An 18244-nucleotide genomic window follows, 5' to 3' on the forward strand; every position below is an offset into this window, starting at 1 on the left:
CATCTTCAGGCTTCAGTGTCCCCAGTTTAAGTTCTTTAAGCTCACTCCCCTGTATGTAAAGGTTTTGGTTTTGTTTTCCCCCTTAGTTGGGTAAATGGTGCAAGTGGGGTGGTGTAGTTATTTTCCTCCAGCTGGAACAGAATTATACTGATGTCTTTGGATAATGTTTGAACCTGGAGATTAAGTATTTTATTGTATAAGGAAGAATGGTGTGGGTGGTTTCACAATGGCTACTCTTTCCATACCCTGGCCAAGGCCATGAGTGACGGGGTAGAGGGATCAGGGTATATGCCTCCATGTTCTTCTTAATTTTCCCTGTGAGAACCTAGTGGAGTTACTAGAGGAAAATCCTGCAAAATTGTGGGCCCTCCCAATGTTGCTGTACCCCTCTACCAAAGCTTCTTACCCCCACTCTAGCCCATACTTCCCCCCAGCAATTAGTCAGAATTAGTAGTTTAATCTTTCTACTGGCTTATATGGCATCTGGTTGCTTCTCTACAGGTAAGCAATTGCTTAAATCTTGTGTTCCCTGGAGGCACTTCTCTCTCCAGATTTCAGGATGATGATTATCAATGTGACGTCATTTCTCTGATGAGACCAAGAAAAGTTGTTGATTTTCAATTTGTCTTGAGCTTTTCCTTGTTGCAAGGATGGGAAGTATGACTTTCAAGTTCTTCATTTGTATGAACTGAAATAACAAGTCTTCACATGATATTTTAAGTAAATAACAAATACGAATGGTGATGAAGATTTGATTAGTCTTAAAAAAATAATTCATCTTCCTGAAAAAAAAGAAGGGATGATTCTATCATATAGTAGTAACAGCTTTCTAATCCAGTTACTGGAATAACAAGGAGTGTATAATTATTTTCTTTCTATTTTTTTTTTTAATTTTTCTTAACTTTCCATAACTAACATATGATTCCCTTGAAACCATTTACATAGAGAGCATTAAGTATCTACTCACTCAATTTCAAAATCACATAAGAAGAATATTGTATAGAAAAAAATTTTTATAAGAAGAATACTATATAGAAACAAATTTTTATAAGAGCAAAAAAAATAACATAAGCACTCAAAGCATGCATGTCAATCGAATAATAGAACTGAAGTTCACATTTGTCTCTAAACTTACAGGCAGCTAGAATAAAAATGTGGGGGAAACATGATTGATTATCTAGTGCTCTTCAAAAAGTCCTCATAGAAATAAAATCTACTTAGTGCTAAATTACACGAGACACTTCTCAGGAATATAACTTATAAGAAAAATGATGAAATGGATAGTATCTTGAAAAATGTGGCAATGAACTTCACAGTTCTATTACTTCTTGCAATATTAGATAAAAGTCAAAAGCCAAATGTAAATGATATTCCCAGTCATGTACAACTCCATAAAGATAGTTCTGTATGAGGATAACTAATGTGGTCTGTCTTAGTTTGCTAATGCTGCAGAATGCAAAACACCAGAGATGGACTGGCTTTTATAAAAAGGGGGTTTATTTGGCTATACAGTTACAGTCTTAAGGCCATAAAGTGTCCAAGGTAACACATCAGTAATCAAGTACCTTCACTGGAGGATGGCAAATGGCGTCCGGAAGACCTCTGTTAGCTGGGAAGGCACGTGGCTGGCGTCTGCTCCAAAGTTCTGGTTTCAAAATGGCTTTCTCCCAGGACATTCTTCTCTAGCAAGCTTGCTCTTCTTCAAAATGTCACTCACAGCTGCACTCCCTCCTGTCTCTTTGAGTCAGCATGTTTTATATGGCTCCACTGATCAAGGCCCACCCTGAATGGGTGGGGTCACGCCTCCATGGGAGTATCCCACCAGAGTCACCACCCACAGCTGGGTGGGGCACATTGCAAGCAAATCTAACCAGCACCAAAACGTCTGTCCCACAAGACCACAAAGATAATGGCATTTGGGGGACACAATACATTCAAACTGGCACATGGTCCAAGTATATAGGATTCTCATTATTCATTTTGATCTTAGGGTAGGATTTAGAGGATCCACAGAAAGGGATATTGTATACCAAATATTGTGAGAGCCCACTTCCAAGATAACACCCCATGATCCCCTTCTCCTAGTATTCATTCTCTGTGTAGTCTGCTCTCACATTCCATCAGGAATATAGTCTGTATTACCAATAGAATATGGCAAAAATGATGGTATGAAGCTTCTGAATCTAGGACTAAAAGCCATTGTGATTTTTCTTTGCTCTCTTTCTCTGGGATCATTTGCTTTTTGGGGAAACCAGCAGTCATGACATAAAAGCACTCAAGCATCCTTATGGAGATGTTGATGAAGCAAGGAATTGGGCTTACCAGCCAACGCCTCATCTTGGAAGAGGATCAGTTAGTCCAAAACAAGTCTTCTGATGACTGCCTCCATAGAGTCTCTGAGCCAGAACCACTCAGCTAACTTACTGCAAAATTCCAGGCCTACAGGAATGGTGAGATAAAAATTATTTGTTGATGTAAAATGCTAAGTCTGGGGGTAGTCCATTTCACAGCAATAGATAACTATTGTTTAGCAAGTCTTTCCTAAATCTCCCTTATCGCAGCTAGATTTGAGACAGAAACTGGAGATCAGTACATGGGTGGGCTTCTGAACAGCTGGATTTTAGTATTGTTTCTATTCTAAAATTTTGATTGGATGTAGCCTATTTCACTTTCAAAAAAGATTTTGTAATATTTTAAGAGCTTCAGTAACTTTTGCTAGAATTGGAGATCATTCAAACACAACACAAAGATGGGTTATTCTCATTAACTTATTAAATATTTTTTATAGTTTGTTGTCTTCCAGACATTGCTTAAGCAGGAGTCTCATAGGCACACAGACTTAAACTTGTCTCTTTTGTGGAATAGTTCTGCATCTATTGTAACTTACGAGCAAGTTCTCAGTTGAATAATCACCAAAAATGTAGTCAATGAAATATTGGGGTTGGAAATTCTCAGTACACCTTACAACATGAAGAAAAAAATCAATACACCTTCTCTTGGATTATATGATTTTAATAACTGGTTTCTTTATTCACCTGCCAGGATTAATTAGGAGCAAACTGTTCCTCTTGACAGCTGAATGAACTGACTTGCTATCTGAAGCAATTTGATATAAACCTGCTGATCTGAGGTGACTACCTATCAAAACTAATGGTTTTGGTTTAAGAATAACTGCCATTGAAACTTATTTTTGATTTTATCCTTCATGTAAAAATAAAAATGAAAAAAGATGAAGAGGTAAAAAAGAACACTGACTTAGAGTGGCTTTTAATGAATGAAAGTAGATACATACCTCTTCTCAAAGAGGAGTTCATGCAATGAAAGTGTATAATGATAGCCGATGATAGCCCTTATTATGTTCAGATAGAAAAAAATTCATAACCTTAAAAATCCATGTCAACACAGTCACATATTCCAACTTACAATTTTAAAATTAAAAACTAACATTTCTTATGCTTGTTCTGTAAACCCATAACTTCTCTAATAATGAAAAAAAAAAAAAAAACAACTAAAATTTCAGGCATAATCACTATTTGACCAGCATGAACATGTGATCATGTCCACAAACACCTCTGCACCAGCACCACTGTGAGCTTCTCTGAATCAAGCTCTAAGGTGTAGAGGTGACAGAAAAATATTCATAATTACTATGTCAAACATGTCATAAACTTTACCCAGATAGCTAATAGCTCCTAAAAAGAAGAAGGTCAAGGCAAAAAAGAACTCAAAAGCACTTCAATAATTTGCCATTACTGATAAGTATGGTGTTTCAGATAAGAAAAATTTTTCTGATTATGGAAAATTGACTCTGTTATCACTGTAAGAGCTGCCACTAATATTTTTTGGAAGGGGAGGGGGGAGCAGATAAGAATGCAAGTGAAGGCTCCCGAACTGCTAACATATGTTCTAGACTTTATCCTGACAGTAAACTTCTATGTTCACAATATTGAAAAACATGTACAATACTATGGTTTTATATGATTAAAAGTATGGTTTTATATGATTGAAAAATATGTATACTGTTATGGTTTTATATGTTTGAAAGGATAACAAAGTTTACTGAAATCAAGCATTACTGCACATCTGTGATTTCTCTTATTAGTTCAGAAATTCATATTTATTTTATAAAATTTGTTTTTCTTGCCTTTAGTTTATCAAAGTTTCTAATAATGTTATAATTATTGTCTTAGATTTTTCTTAATTTGTAGAAATTTTACTGTTAAGATGGTAGCAATTAAAATTATCTATAAATGCTTCCTTAAATATTCTTAAATTTATGAAAACAAAGCATCAATTTTTCATACCATGTTAAAAGATTATATTGTGGTTGTACAAATAGCATTTTTTTAATCACAGAAAATAATACTTTTAACCGTGGACATGACAAAAGACCACCATAAAATCCTGTTTACAAAGTTTGGATTATTAGAATATGGATATAAGGAAGAATCCCACCTTGAGAGAATCTAAGAAAGGAGACAGACTTCAAGAAAAGAAATATATACAGAGTATTGAGTTCTGGGATCAAGTAGTTTAGAGAGAGTTGGGCAGTAAAATGATTGGCAACTGGACTGATTTTCGACATGATAAATTATTATTGGTGGGCACTATGAGGTACTGAAGAGTAAACTGGGAAAATGTTTATAAGGATTTCCTGAAGCAAACATGTAGTTATTTGTTAATTTGCAGTCTTATCCTATGGAAAAATATACTGGAATAAAGAGTTGTAATGTTTTGACATAGATGGTCATTGTTATCATTACAAAAGAGTTTAATGTACTTGTAAGTTGTTATCATTAGTCATGATTTTCATCTCTTTAGTATATATCTAGACTATGTATTCTTTCTTAAATTCTTCAAAATTTCTATTGCCAGATTTTTATAATGGAAACTGATTTCTGTAACAAAACTATTGTACAAACTACATTTGTAATTGTTTTATGTAAATCTCCCTCATAAGCATGCAAATGTTTTATTTACTTGTTTTAGTTTTCTTAAAATATTGAAAAGTCACTTTTGTCACGTATTTCATAACTTTTTTGGGATAAGAGTTTTATTTAAGCATTTAAAATGTTTTGATTCTATTCAATTTAAATAAATATAGGATGGTTTGATTTTTTTGTAAGCTGTTAACAGTGTTAAAACAATAGTTAGTTCATGTCAAATAACTACAAACAAAGAAAATTCAAAGTTAATTTAATTGTTGGGCCAAAGATCTACTTTAGACAAATTAGGATTAGTTCTTTGTCCAGGGATCTTCTATTCCCACCCACCTTTTTAAACTTTTTAAAGCATCTTATATCTTGTCTAAGTGAAATCTAATTGCTTTAAAATCATTTAGACAGGATCTCCATAATATGTCCAGGGGGTGATAAGATCAAATTTGATATGTATTTCATCAAGATGTTTCATTTTTAAACATATAGATTATATTAAAATAAAATATAAATAACCTTAGAATTGTTCTAAAGAATACCATTGTGAAGCTTAGATTAAGCATGAAAAAGCACTTTGATGTTTTGGCCAAGTTTGCTTTAATACCTTTTTTTTTGTACGAACATACCAGCAACATTATCATAATCTTACCCTCAACAAACTTTTATATTTATTATAAAAATTAAGAGTTTTTCTTTCAGTTCTTCATTTGAGGTAAAAATTTACTTTTTAAAACATGATTTTCTTGTTTCCTTCTTCTGGTTGTTATAGAAAACAATTTATTATACAAAACAAATGTTACTAGTTCAATAGGATTTTTATCTGTGTTACTATTTACTTGAAATGAATAATATTTCATTTAAAATTTCATGTATGACTTTGCCTTGTAAATTGCCTGATAAATTTAATAATATCATTTTGGCTTCCCAAGCCTTGATCGTGATTATTTGTTTCATTATTATTGTCTCTCTCTTACATGTTAAGCCACTCTAGTAACACATTTCTAAATAATTTGTATTAAACCTATTTTTCCATTGTTTTTTGTAAATATATTGCCTTGAGTGACACCATAAAAAACAGATTTCAAAATGAAACATAATATGCTTTTAAGAACATCACAATTGTAATCTTTATTGCTGTATACTTGCCTTTGTGGCATCCTGCCAATTGTTTAAAGCATATATCAGCCTTCTTTTAGTCCTCAAATTGCAGTTATTTAGGTGCAAAATTATGCTTATTTATGTGCAAGCTACATCTCATAATCAGTAACTAAATTTTCCTTTTGTAAAGAATCTGTAGTTGCAGACATGTTATCTGGCCTGTCTAAATTATGGACTCGATAAGAATAATTATCTTACTAATTTTCATTGTTTCAATCAATAATTAAGGCCTCATTAAATCAAGAATTTGTAATACCCTGATTGCAAATTTATGTGAGTGATTTTGGACAGAAATCCATTCACTTTCATTGTCTCAAGTTTTTAAAAATTTAAGCAGACTTCTCTTTCTTTTTGCTTTTCAGGATTTTTTAAACTAAACTCCTGTTTTATATTTCTAACTTCATTTTGACATACTTGAACTGATTACTAATTTAATTGATGTAATAAATAAAAAATAATTGCATCCATAATGTATAAAAATTTAAATATGCCTATCAAAAAATAGTGTAAAAGTTTTAAAGTAACATTATTTTTATACATTTCCAAAGCAAAGTTTACTAACATATTAAAAATATCTGAGATATTCAAATATACACTAGTTATAATTAATTACTATCCAAAATAAATCATAATTATTTACACAAATCTAGAATTTTCCTTTAATTTAAAAATAAGCAAATACAATTAAATACCTTTATAACATAAAATCATTAACTAATTCCACATATAATTGACATCTTATTGCCAATTAAGGAATTGCTAACATGCTTCTTATATATCTAACTTCATATTCATACAAATTTAAAAGGAATATAAATGATTTCTTATTGGAAAATAGAATGTTTTTATTGAAAAATATGAATTGATTCTTATCAGAAAATATTTTTCAGCTGCTATGTGCATCTATTTTCAATGCTGTTCTAATTCATGAGTGCCTCTGGAATTACAAATTAGAATGAGAAAAAAAGTAACCACTGGAAAGTGGCTCTTTCCTGTGCAAGAATCTATTATGTATTCACACTTATCGGAGAAAAAGAATTTGAAAAATTAATTACTTTTCTATTTGTAAGCACTTGTGCTGCTGAAGACCTTCCTATATTTCAAAGCAATGTCATCTTCAAGACTCGCAGTGGAACAGTTATCAAAGCTTCACTCAGTTGCTTTTGGTTCTGGGACTAGTTAAAGGAGAGGAAAGAAGCCTTTCTCTGGATCTGAACAGTGTTTATCCTGAAAGTGAATATCTAAAGTTCAAGTTTGCATGATGTCAGTGTTGAGAAATAGATCCTAAATGACAGATTGCCATGAGCCTTGATTTTTTGTATGTGATACTTATACACATCACATATGAACTTTTAAAAAATGGGGCCTGGAGCGAGGGTCTCTTTTGCTTGAAATTAAGGGCTGTCCTGGCATTGCAACTGCATTTAGTTTTTGGTAACATGCATTTTTTATAGAAAAATAATACAAAATATTAAATTTACAATTTCTGGTTAAAACAATCCTAATCCTTTGTGGATGGAATCTGACTATACATAAATCAGTTACAAAGTATATATAATATAAATTGTTTTCTTAGAATGTGTATAACACAATGAGGTTTATCAGGTTGAGAGGCAATGTATTGTAACTGAAAAATATAGGCTCTGAAATTAAAATTTTCTGAGTTTAAATTATGGCTCCAGCTTTTCAGAACAGTTCTGTACTTTGCCCTTCAACTAGATTGTCAATCTGAGTCTACTATGGATGGTTATGTTAGAGTCCCACTCTTCTCTTTTCCTTCTTCCTCCTTTCACAAACCTGGATGTGTTCTTTTCTTCTCCCAATTATTCTTACCTTCATCTTGGCTTCTGGTTCAAGTTATCAGACATAGGTTTCATTTACATTTTTTTTTCCAAGAAAAGCATAGGAGAAAGAGATACAGAAAAATACTTCGTTTTTATTCCTGTTTTTTCCCCCATGGTAAATGATAGCAATTGCATTATTAGTATGTGAAATGAATTAGCAAAGGCCTGCAGGCAACTTGTCTATATGTGTCTAGAGCAAAGACGCAAAGACCAACTTATCCATACATGACTAAAATACAGGCAAACTTGACTGTACATCTTGCAATTGCCCACACATGCCTTAGTCAGATTATTTGTGAGGCAAGCCATCTGAGACTCTCTGAGCTTGCATAACTGCTAGGGTGTTCTGACATTCTTTAAAACTGGGTCTTGATTTCCCTGAGACCAGGACTTTTGTTTACAATAAATACATCTTTTTAATTAGCATTCCATCTCTTTATACGTCTTGTTTTTCTTATTGCTTGTTTAACTGTAGAAAGGGATGAATTTTGGTGCTTGCTCAGGTCTTTCATCTTTACTGATGGTCCTGAAGGGCACTGTCCTCATCATTTGTCAATGGACTTAACCTGATATCGCAGAGTGGTTAATAAAACATAAATTTAAGTGGGAAGCTGCCCCTTTAGATGAACTTGTTGAATTAGCTGAACTTTTTGAAAGAACTCTACATTAGGATAAAAATAAAAAGACAAATAAAATAATAGCTTTATGTCACAGCAATTCCAAAAAGGTGGAATACAAAATTATAAAAGAATCTCCTGTTGCCTCTTTAATAACAATCAATACAAAAATTGTGGTACCTCGAAGGGAAGAACTATAAAGACAATAGCCATCTATATTGCAAGCAATAGAGACACTGGAAACAAGATTGTCTGCTTTTAAAGAAAAAAAAAAAAACAAACAAGCACTGGGCATATAAAAGACACACTTTAAAATGGGTCTCTCATGTGTTTTCTTAAAAAAAAAAAAAAAGTGCAGTTGCTAGAACTGCTCTAAGACGGCGACTCCCATGAACCATCTCACAGCCTGGAGACAAGCAGTTCAGTAAACCACAGCCTGCTGAATCCTGCCTGCTGCTGCCTGATTTTGTGCGCCTGCAAGCTAAGAATGGGAAGCCAATAAGCAACATGTAAGATGTCAGAAATGCTTAGAATTTGGCCATGGGACTTATGAATGCACAGGAAAAAAAAACACCTACCTAGGCCTTTGAGAATAGCAGATCTAAAGAAAGCTTTAAAAGAAAAAGAAAACAGATTATTATTACAACAAAGCATTGGAGAAACCAATGTAGAAAAATACAAGACCAAGAATAAAAGGTCTAAGAGTGTAACCCCACTACCAATAGCGGTGGCAGTTTAGCCAGTGGTTCTTCATCAGAAAGTGAAGAAACATCTGCCTTATCCTACTCAAAGGACAGAGACACTGATGAAAGCTCTTCTAGTCCATCATCTTCAGCTTCCTCCACAAGCTCTTCCTCCTCCTCTGATTCAGACTCAGATTCCATCTCCTCCAGTAGCAGTAGCACCAGCTCAGATAGCAGATCTGAGGAGGAACCACCAAAGAAGAAGAAAAAGAAATAGAATTGCACCATCCATACTGGACTGATGGACTGAAAACATTAAAGTGATTCTCTAAAAGAGATTTAAAATATGTTAAAGCCAAAAAGGTTAACTGGTCAAACTTTCTAGTGTTCAAAAGTTTCTAAATGTTTTACATTGTAAGAGCAAAAAAAGTATTAATAATGGGTTACATATATAAAGACTTTTTTATTTTAAGGGGAATTTTGTTTTGTTTTTTTATCTTTAAAATACATCTCTAAATCAAAGCTGAAATCCAGTAAATCTGTTTTTGTGATGAAACATCATTTTTTTCCCTGTGAAATAAGTGCTGTATTTTTTATATGTTAATGGTATGTATCTATCAGACGTGTTTTCAGAATAATGCATCAGAATATCAGGCGATGGATTTCTAATGCTTTGGGCTATATGTTATTCTATAAGATTTAATACATTGTTATTGTAAGATTATGGGTTTTTCTTCTGTTAATAAATGTGCTCTATTTTCACGTTTACATTCAGAAAGCTTTTCTTACTTCTTGTCCTAAATGAAAAGTTAAAGGAACTGATTATATATTTACACCTTCTGAATGGTAGGAGTTTCACATTGCTTGTTGTATCATTAATTTTCTTGTGGTTCCTTATGTTCTCAGAGTCATACTGTCTGAGGAAAATCATTCTAGAGGAACCTAAAAAGGGGAAAAAGTCAGAAAGTACTTAGGAGTCTAATCTTGGTGCCTTTTGATAAAGTCAGCATATCAGAAAAGAAAGTAACCATGTAGAAAGCTATCTTAAGTAAAAGCGATATAAATATCTTTGTGTAATGGCATATTTTAAAATGTACATTAAAAGGAGAAAAGAGATAGGAAGAAGAGGTAATTTTTACAGAAAATTAGGGCAGTGTCAGTTGCCTTTTATTAAAACGATGTTTTTGTGTCTTTCATAAAGTTTGCCTTTTGTCATTTCTGCAATTACTGTGTAACAGTGTATATGGTAACTGGTCACATATGACAGTCTACTGCATAAATATGACTGATGGATTAAATCTGGTATATTTACATAGCTTATACACAATTCAAATCTAGCATAAAAGTCAGGCTTAAAAGGAAATACTGCACAATATTTTTTAAAGTAAAATACTTTGTGTTGATGAGATATTTTGATTTTACATCAAATTATTCTGTGATATCTTTTAAACTTTTTGGAAAGTGGTATCATTTGTAGAAAAATCTTGGCTTCGGTTCAATATTGTAAAAACTATGAATGCTAAGTCTTTTTTTATATTTTTATGAAAAAGTAGTAGAAAATTACTTTTGAAGAAAATGGGTTTCTAGTTAATCTTAAAATATATGTGTGTTTTGAGTTGAAGGAGCCTGTGATTACTTGGAAGTTTTATAGAACCATCTGCTTTCAATGATTGTAAATAAACTCCATATATATATACATAAATGGGTGTTTTGTACTAAAGATAGCATGGTACTACAACGGCCATGTTGGGAAAGTTTTAGTTGAGACAAGATTATGTATTTGCGTAGGTACACTTGAAAAAAAGAGGTTCCCAGACTCCACCAAGGAGTATGGTGCATTTCTTTGGTATTCAAAAACCTCAAAAATACATAATGATTATAAAATAGTCCCCTTAAAAAAACACAAACAACCCTGATTTAAAAAAGTAACAGTAAACTGGTCAAGGAGAGAAAGCCAGTTCTCTTATATAAATTAGTGAGTGTTATATCCTAGTTTTATTTTCTGTATTTTGAGTCTGTTTTCCTAACTCATTCCTGAAAATCTCTATTTGTGTACTAATTTGGTAGTATTAGCTGAAAAGAAAAGCATCAATGTCCCCTGAGTTAGCAATGTTAAGTACTGAAAAATATGTATGCATTTTTGGAGATATTCTTCCTAACTCATACAGGTTTACTAATCAAATAAGGTAGTATTATGTTTACTAGGAAATATATATATATATATATATATATATGTATATGTATATATATGTTTGCATTTAACCAAATTAAGCCATTATTCTGACAAGTTTTATTTTGACAGTAATTGTATTTTGAAAGATCCAGCTTAAAGACAGTTTCAAAAATCATTTTGGTAATTTAAGTTTGTAAGGTATACAGGATATGTTTTTATTAAAGAAAAAGAAAGTAGTTTTATCCTACAATAAAATGACTGGTTGTTACACAATGAGGATGAAAAAAATATGACAAAACCTGAATAGATATAGAAAGTTGTAGAAGGTGGGAAGAAAAGGAATTTTACTTCCTCTAATCAAAGGTGGGTAAAATTTGATGAGTCTGTCTATAAGATTTTTAAGAGCCTCAGTATCGAATAATGTAGTAATGCAAAACTAGAATTTGGTCTTCTCTCTGTTAAAGTGACAAAAGTTTTCTTGGATTATTTGTCTAAATTTAGTAAGAGGTTTTAAAAGTTTTTTTGTTTGTTTGTTTGTTTTCTTTTTTTTTTTACCTGAATAAAAGGCAGAGAGTCTGTCTTTTATCAGAATAATTTCTTGTACTTTATGTTAACTTTATCATGTCTTTGTTTAAGAAAATAAGTCATCTTTTCACTTTTGAGAAAGAAGCAATTTCCTTTGTTAATCATCATCTTATCTCCTATATTTACTTTTAAAATCTTTTGTTGTCATTTTGATTAAATAAAGTCAAGTATAGTTTCACAGGGACCTATGGTCATATTTAACCAAATGTTAAAACCTCATGACAATTTTGGACATTTTGCCTTTTCAGATAAAACTCTGAGTGATATATATTCCCATTTTGCACTGTCTTTGGGATTTTACAGAGGGCCTTTAAAAATAAAACTCATAAAGATTTGTTCTTCCACCTTGTAAAAATGAGGTGCTAGAAATAGTTAGGTTTATTTAATATGCTATGAATTGCACGGGAAGTGTTATCAATTAAAAAAGATTTCCTAAACTTCTGTTAGTTGGGTTTGTATGGAGAAAATGTATGCATATTCCAGAAGTTATATGAAATTCCTAGGGATTTGTCAGTGCCCTCGCTGTCCATGAGATATCCTAGTGCAGATCTGCCTAATATAGACAGCAGTATAATGTTATCCATCATAATTTTCAATTATTCTTAAAAATGTGTTCTATGGCATAGAAATAACAAAATTTCCTTCTCAATTGCATTATTTTATAATGAACTCACACTAAATCTTTCACTTTTATAAAACAGTAATAAGATAACTATGGACATTCTTTGTCTTTTGTGTTTTAAGTCTTTTGTAATCCACAGATAGCTTTTTTGTTTTATTCTGATGTTTTCCTGAAAACACTTGTAATCAGCTGCAGGCCAAAGTGCTTCATCTTCAACAACAAAAATGGACTGTTAACAGAGACTTGTGGAAAACACTGTGCCAAATACACTGGGGCACTGGCTTCTAATGGCATTGCTTAAAGAACTTTGAGACTATATCATGGGACTGAATCAGGATTTCCAGAAATTTAGTGGGAAGCTGATGGGATCATGAGATTGCTAAAAATAAGACCAAGCTTAACAAGAGTTAATTACTTAAAACTGAATGCATTGATGAATAATAATTATGAATTTTGTTTGGAATATTGCTGATGTTTTAATGTTTTATTCTCTAGATACAAGAAATACTTTTTGATTTTCTTTAAGCTATCTATAATCATAAAACATTTATCTGTTTCTCCTGCCTCATCCCCCAGAATTTGAAAGACCTTAGTGAATATTCTTATTATCATGGAATTACAATTATTTGCATAAGTTCAATAAGAAAATGTATGTCTTGTTAACAGGACATAATTGGAGACACTGGTTCTATAACCAAAGTTTTGACTGGAATGTCATAATTGAAAATGATGCTTATGAACTGTGATGGTTAATGTGCTGGTTTGAATGTATTATGTCCCCGAAAACACCATTATCTTTGATGTAATCTTGTGTGGGCAGACATTTCAGTGTTGACTAGATTGTAATTCTTTGAGTGTTTCCGTGGAGATGCACCCCACCCAACTGTGGGTGATGACTCTGATTGGATAATTTCCATGGAGGTGTTACCCCACCCATTCAAGGTGGGTCTAAATTAAATCACTGGAGCCATATAAATGAGCTGATAAACAGAAGGAACTCAGTGCAGCTGAAAGTGACATTTTGAAGAGGAGCTACAGCCAAGAGGGACACTTGGAAGAATGCACAGAAGCTGAGACAGTAGCTGCAGATGAGAGACAGTTTGAAGACAGCTGTTGAAAACAGACTCTTGCTCCAGAGAAGCTAAGAGAGGATAAACACCCCAAGAGCAACTAAGAGTGACATTTTTGAGGAACTGTAGTCTAGAGAGGAATGTCCTGGGAGAAAATCATTTTGAGATCAGAACTTGTCTTTCTTCTAAATCAATGTGTAGTAATAATTATTGAGATTTTAATGATCAGAAAGTTGTGGTATAAAAAGGAGCTATTACAATAACATGGTACATAGAGTTAACGATACATATTAACTCAGATAAATGTACTGCCTTTTTCTTTATTTTTTATCTCTGCATTATTGAGGGATGTCGATAAAGGAAAATTGGGATGGTGCAAGGGAATTCTTAAATTGAATGCATGTATGATATTCATAATTTTATTTCAAGGATGTGTTCAGCTTCTCTGATGCCTTCAAAGTAGACCACCATAGAACAATGATTCTCAATTACCTTCAACCATCAGTTGAGGACTGCATAAGACTGAGCCCTATTACTGATGATTCTTCAAAATTATCAAGTATTCTTTAGACTACATGGATAAACTTGCCTTGTGCCTTTCCTTGCCTAGTTACTTTATCCCATTCACATGCAGACAGAAGAGTGATGCTCCCAGGACTGTGGGATGTGAAATCCTCTGTAGTCCTAATGGAATCATCCAAAGATGAAGAATGCAAGTACCAAGATTCTCCAAGAGACTAAAAGCATCTGAAAACTGTCATGCATGGTGATCACATTCTCTAGGAGAGAATGATCAAGAGGAAGGAAATCGGTAAATGAATTAGCAAGGGCTGGAGGCAACTTGTCCATATGTATTTAAAGCAAAGGCCAACTTATCTATACATGGCTGAAGAAATAGCTAACTTGACTGCATGTTTTGAAATTGCCCACACATGCAAAAGCCAAGTTATCTGTCAGATTAGCTAGCTGAGACTCTTTGAGCCTGCACAACTGCTAGGGCATCCTGACATTGTTTAATCAGCACTTTGCTGAAACCAGCACTTTTGTTGGGGTTAAATACATTTTGTTAGTTAGCATTCCATCCTTTACGAAGTTTGCTTTTCTTATTGTTTTTGTTAAACCAATCCTATTTTTCTTTGTGTAACCTCACTGTATTTACTATAAAACCTGCCAATTTCTCAGGGAAAAACTGAGCACTTTTGTCTTGGCACAGAGTCTTCCTCAATCTGCAAATTGTCTCCTTTGGATAAACCAACAGCCACTCCTTTCTAAATCCTTAAAATATGTCTTATATTTGACAAACCTTAAAACTTCTTTAATTTCTCTGTTGTATCAAAGAATCATTTATATTTTCTTGGCTGATTATGGACCAGTGCCCTGGAAAGTAGTGATTAAATGCTCTGCCCCAGAAAATAGTTAATGTTAGAGGAAGTTTCAACAAAGTTCTATTTGTCAGGTATGCCACATAATTTAATGCATAGGCTTTAAGGTAGATATTTGGGGCACTTCATCAGTTGGGATGACTTAAAGCAAAGCACCTTTGCTTGCTTTTTTATAACATCATGGTGAGTTGGGGGTGGGGGAATACAGGGTGTCTGTGCTCATGTTCACTCACATAGACACAGAAAATAGGAAATCCTGCACTGTCTCTCAGACTTCTAACTAAAAGTGACACATCTCTCTTCCCCTCACATTTCATTGGTTCTTTTGGTTATGATTAACTTTGATGAGTTGGGGAACTCATCCTGGACAGGAAAGAAGAGAAATGGAAACATGGGTAAACTACCTGTAATACACACATCATGGCATAGCAGCTTTTCAAACAAACAAGGTCCTGTTTTGTAACTCTATTGGGTAGCTGTGGTTAACAGAAGTATGCTATTTAGGTCAGTGTAACATTTCTATATTTTGTTGAATAAAATAAAATTTAAAAAAAAAGTGAAATTTCATATTAATTACTCATTGTCCAAACTTGTTTAGAAGCCCAATATAGATTAGTGAACCTGTTTTAAGTATTTTGTAGGAAAAATTAGTTCCTTCATCCCAGAAAATTTCTTTTATTGCATTAGAGTATTTTTTTTCTATTGCCACTTCCTCTCCACAATGTTTCAATAACAACAATCTATGTTTCATCTGCCTATTTTTGTATCCTTAAAATAGCGTTAGAACTAGAAGAAAGTCAGTCAAATGGATTTATATTGGAAAAGGAACAATAAAATAATATTTGGATTCCATAGCACCAGAAAGAAAGAAGTTTATCCCTTACAAAGTTTTAAATAATGCAGTATTTCTCCATGCAGACTTCAGTGGGGAAACTAAATTATGTTAATTTACAGTTATGTTTGCACATCTAATATTTCATAGAATTTTCAATTTTATAAATTGGAAGGTTTCTTTCCTACTTCAAAACCAAACAGAAAGGAGTTAACAATGTATTAAAGATATACATACTATGGATCTGGACTTAGCATTTCTAGATATATGTGTGTATTTGTACATATCTATGTGTTGTGCTTGTGTGTGTGTTAGCAAATGGAAAATAATTTCCATATTTGTTTTTTTCCTTTTCTGGATTTTAATATGGTCTTGTATGTATGTGGGAACAGGGCATATAGAAAGATAGACTTATGGTTAAATAATTAATAATTCAGTAAATGGGATAGTATCATGACAAAGAACAGATTGATTTGGATGTTTTGATTTTGCTCATATGAATTACCTAACATATTAAGATGTATATTTGCTAGTATTCAATAGGATATAGAGATGATTGTGTTCTATATTTAGATAACGGTTTCTTTGTAGGCTGTTCTATAGGATGTTGGCAAATAAATTGAAGATGACTTCAGTGAGCTTTTCAATTTGTCCTTAGGAATATTTGATCTGCCCAGATCCATTTTAATTGTGAATTAACAGTAACAACAGTAAAAATAGTTTAATACATTTTTACAGTAGGTGATTTTATTATTTCCCTGTCCTAGGAAAAAAAAAAAAAAACTCTTTAATTTTGAGTGTTTCTCCTCCCAGCAATATGAGGAGAGAGGTTCTTGGAGTATTAGGATATGGGAAACTATAAGCAATATTGGTTGAAATGCATGGCCTATCAAACTAACCCCAAATGAATTAACTTACAGATGTCTCCCCTGCATCATCAAGGTTGCTAAGGTACATTGGGATCACGTTTGGTATTGTTTTGCTAGGTATAAATTTATCACTGCCTTCATACATTTAATAACAACACAATGACAGAATTAACACATTTGCTTTAAACAGAGATTAATGACTTCTATGTGCTAGGTTCTTTATATCATCACCTTGTTAATCCTCACTGCATATGTTGCTGTAAAATAGTTCTTATAGACCTAATTTTAATGATGAATAGTGAAGTACTCAGAGAGGTTGTATGATTTGTCTCGGATCTACCAGGTAATCACCATAGGATTTAGATTACAATGTTGGGCTCTAAACTGTTTCCTCTTTCCACTCTATTATATAAAAAATATCTGGTTGATAAGAATGAAGACCAACATTTCTTAAACATTTTTAAAAAGTAATTCTATTCTGGTGACCCCAAGTGGAATATATTTCTTATTTAATCATTGTGGTCCTGAATGTATGTCTGATAATTGTGACAGATTTTATTTCCCAAAAATATCCACAAGAACATTTCCTATCCCACATCTCTTTTTCTCAGATGACTTTGGCATTTTTTTTTTTTTTTTTTGAAAGTTGCAGTCTAGTTTTCTCCTTTTGAATCTGGGAAGCGTTATCACTCTGGAAGAAGATATGATATGTGGTTTCTGCATCTAGGTAAGAAAAGACAGTACAGTTGCCACCTGATACTCAGGGGATACTTGCTCTTGCAGTGTAACCATGCTGTTCAGAGTAAGCTCAAGTAACCAGGGGTGAGAAACCCATAACATGGGCAGAGCTCCTGGCTGATAGCTGGCACTAACTTGCGAGTCAGATGAATGAGCCATCTGAAAGTGTATTCCCCAGCCCCACTTTAGCCATTCCTCATATAGCGCACTGTGCAGATCCCTGCCCAAATTTCATATTTGTGAGCATAAAAAAAGTTTGTTGTTAAGCCACTAACCATTGGGAAGTTTTGCTTTATTGTAATAGATAATTGTCTAAGATACTATTTTCTCTAAGGACAGTTTAAAATTCTATATATTTAAGGCAAAACAAAATGATTTAATGTATATTTATAGGATTTCTATTTGCTCACACACATAACTATCTGTGATATATCTGCTTTTTTGTATAAACTACTGTAAAATAAAATATATTTTAACAATAGATAATTACCACATTAACCCATTAAAAGCCCTTCTCTTATTTTCATATGATAAATATTTAAAAACCTCTTTTCTTGGCTGGAAAATTCAAAGTTTAAAAGCATTAATTGTATTTATAAAACACTTTACTTATTAATTTTTAGAGGATGCAAATTCCCTTGTGGTGCACATGGTAAAACAAGCTGATTAAGAGACTTAGTATTATTTTTAAATTACTTAATTGCCAGTTAATGAAATAGGGAGCTTCCACTTTC

The 18244-nt window shown here is 32.8% G+C and overlaps 1 pseudogene; it reads left to right on the top strand.

Annotated features, from left to right (window-relative positions):
• LOC119530265 overlaps positions 1-9516 on the top strand; it is a 99048-nt pseudogene extending 89532 nt beyond the window's left edge.
• Positions 9517-18244: the final 8728 nt, after the last annotated feature.

This window comes from Choloepus didactylus, chromosome 3 (genome assembly GCF_015220235.1).
Source record: "Choloepus didactylus isolate mChoDid1 chromosome 3, mChoDid1.pri, whole genome shotgun sequence".
Taxonomy (NCBI): Eukaryota; Metazoa; Chordata; class Mammalia; order Pilosa; family Megalonychidae; genus Choloepus; species Choloepus didactylus.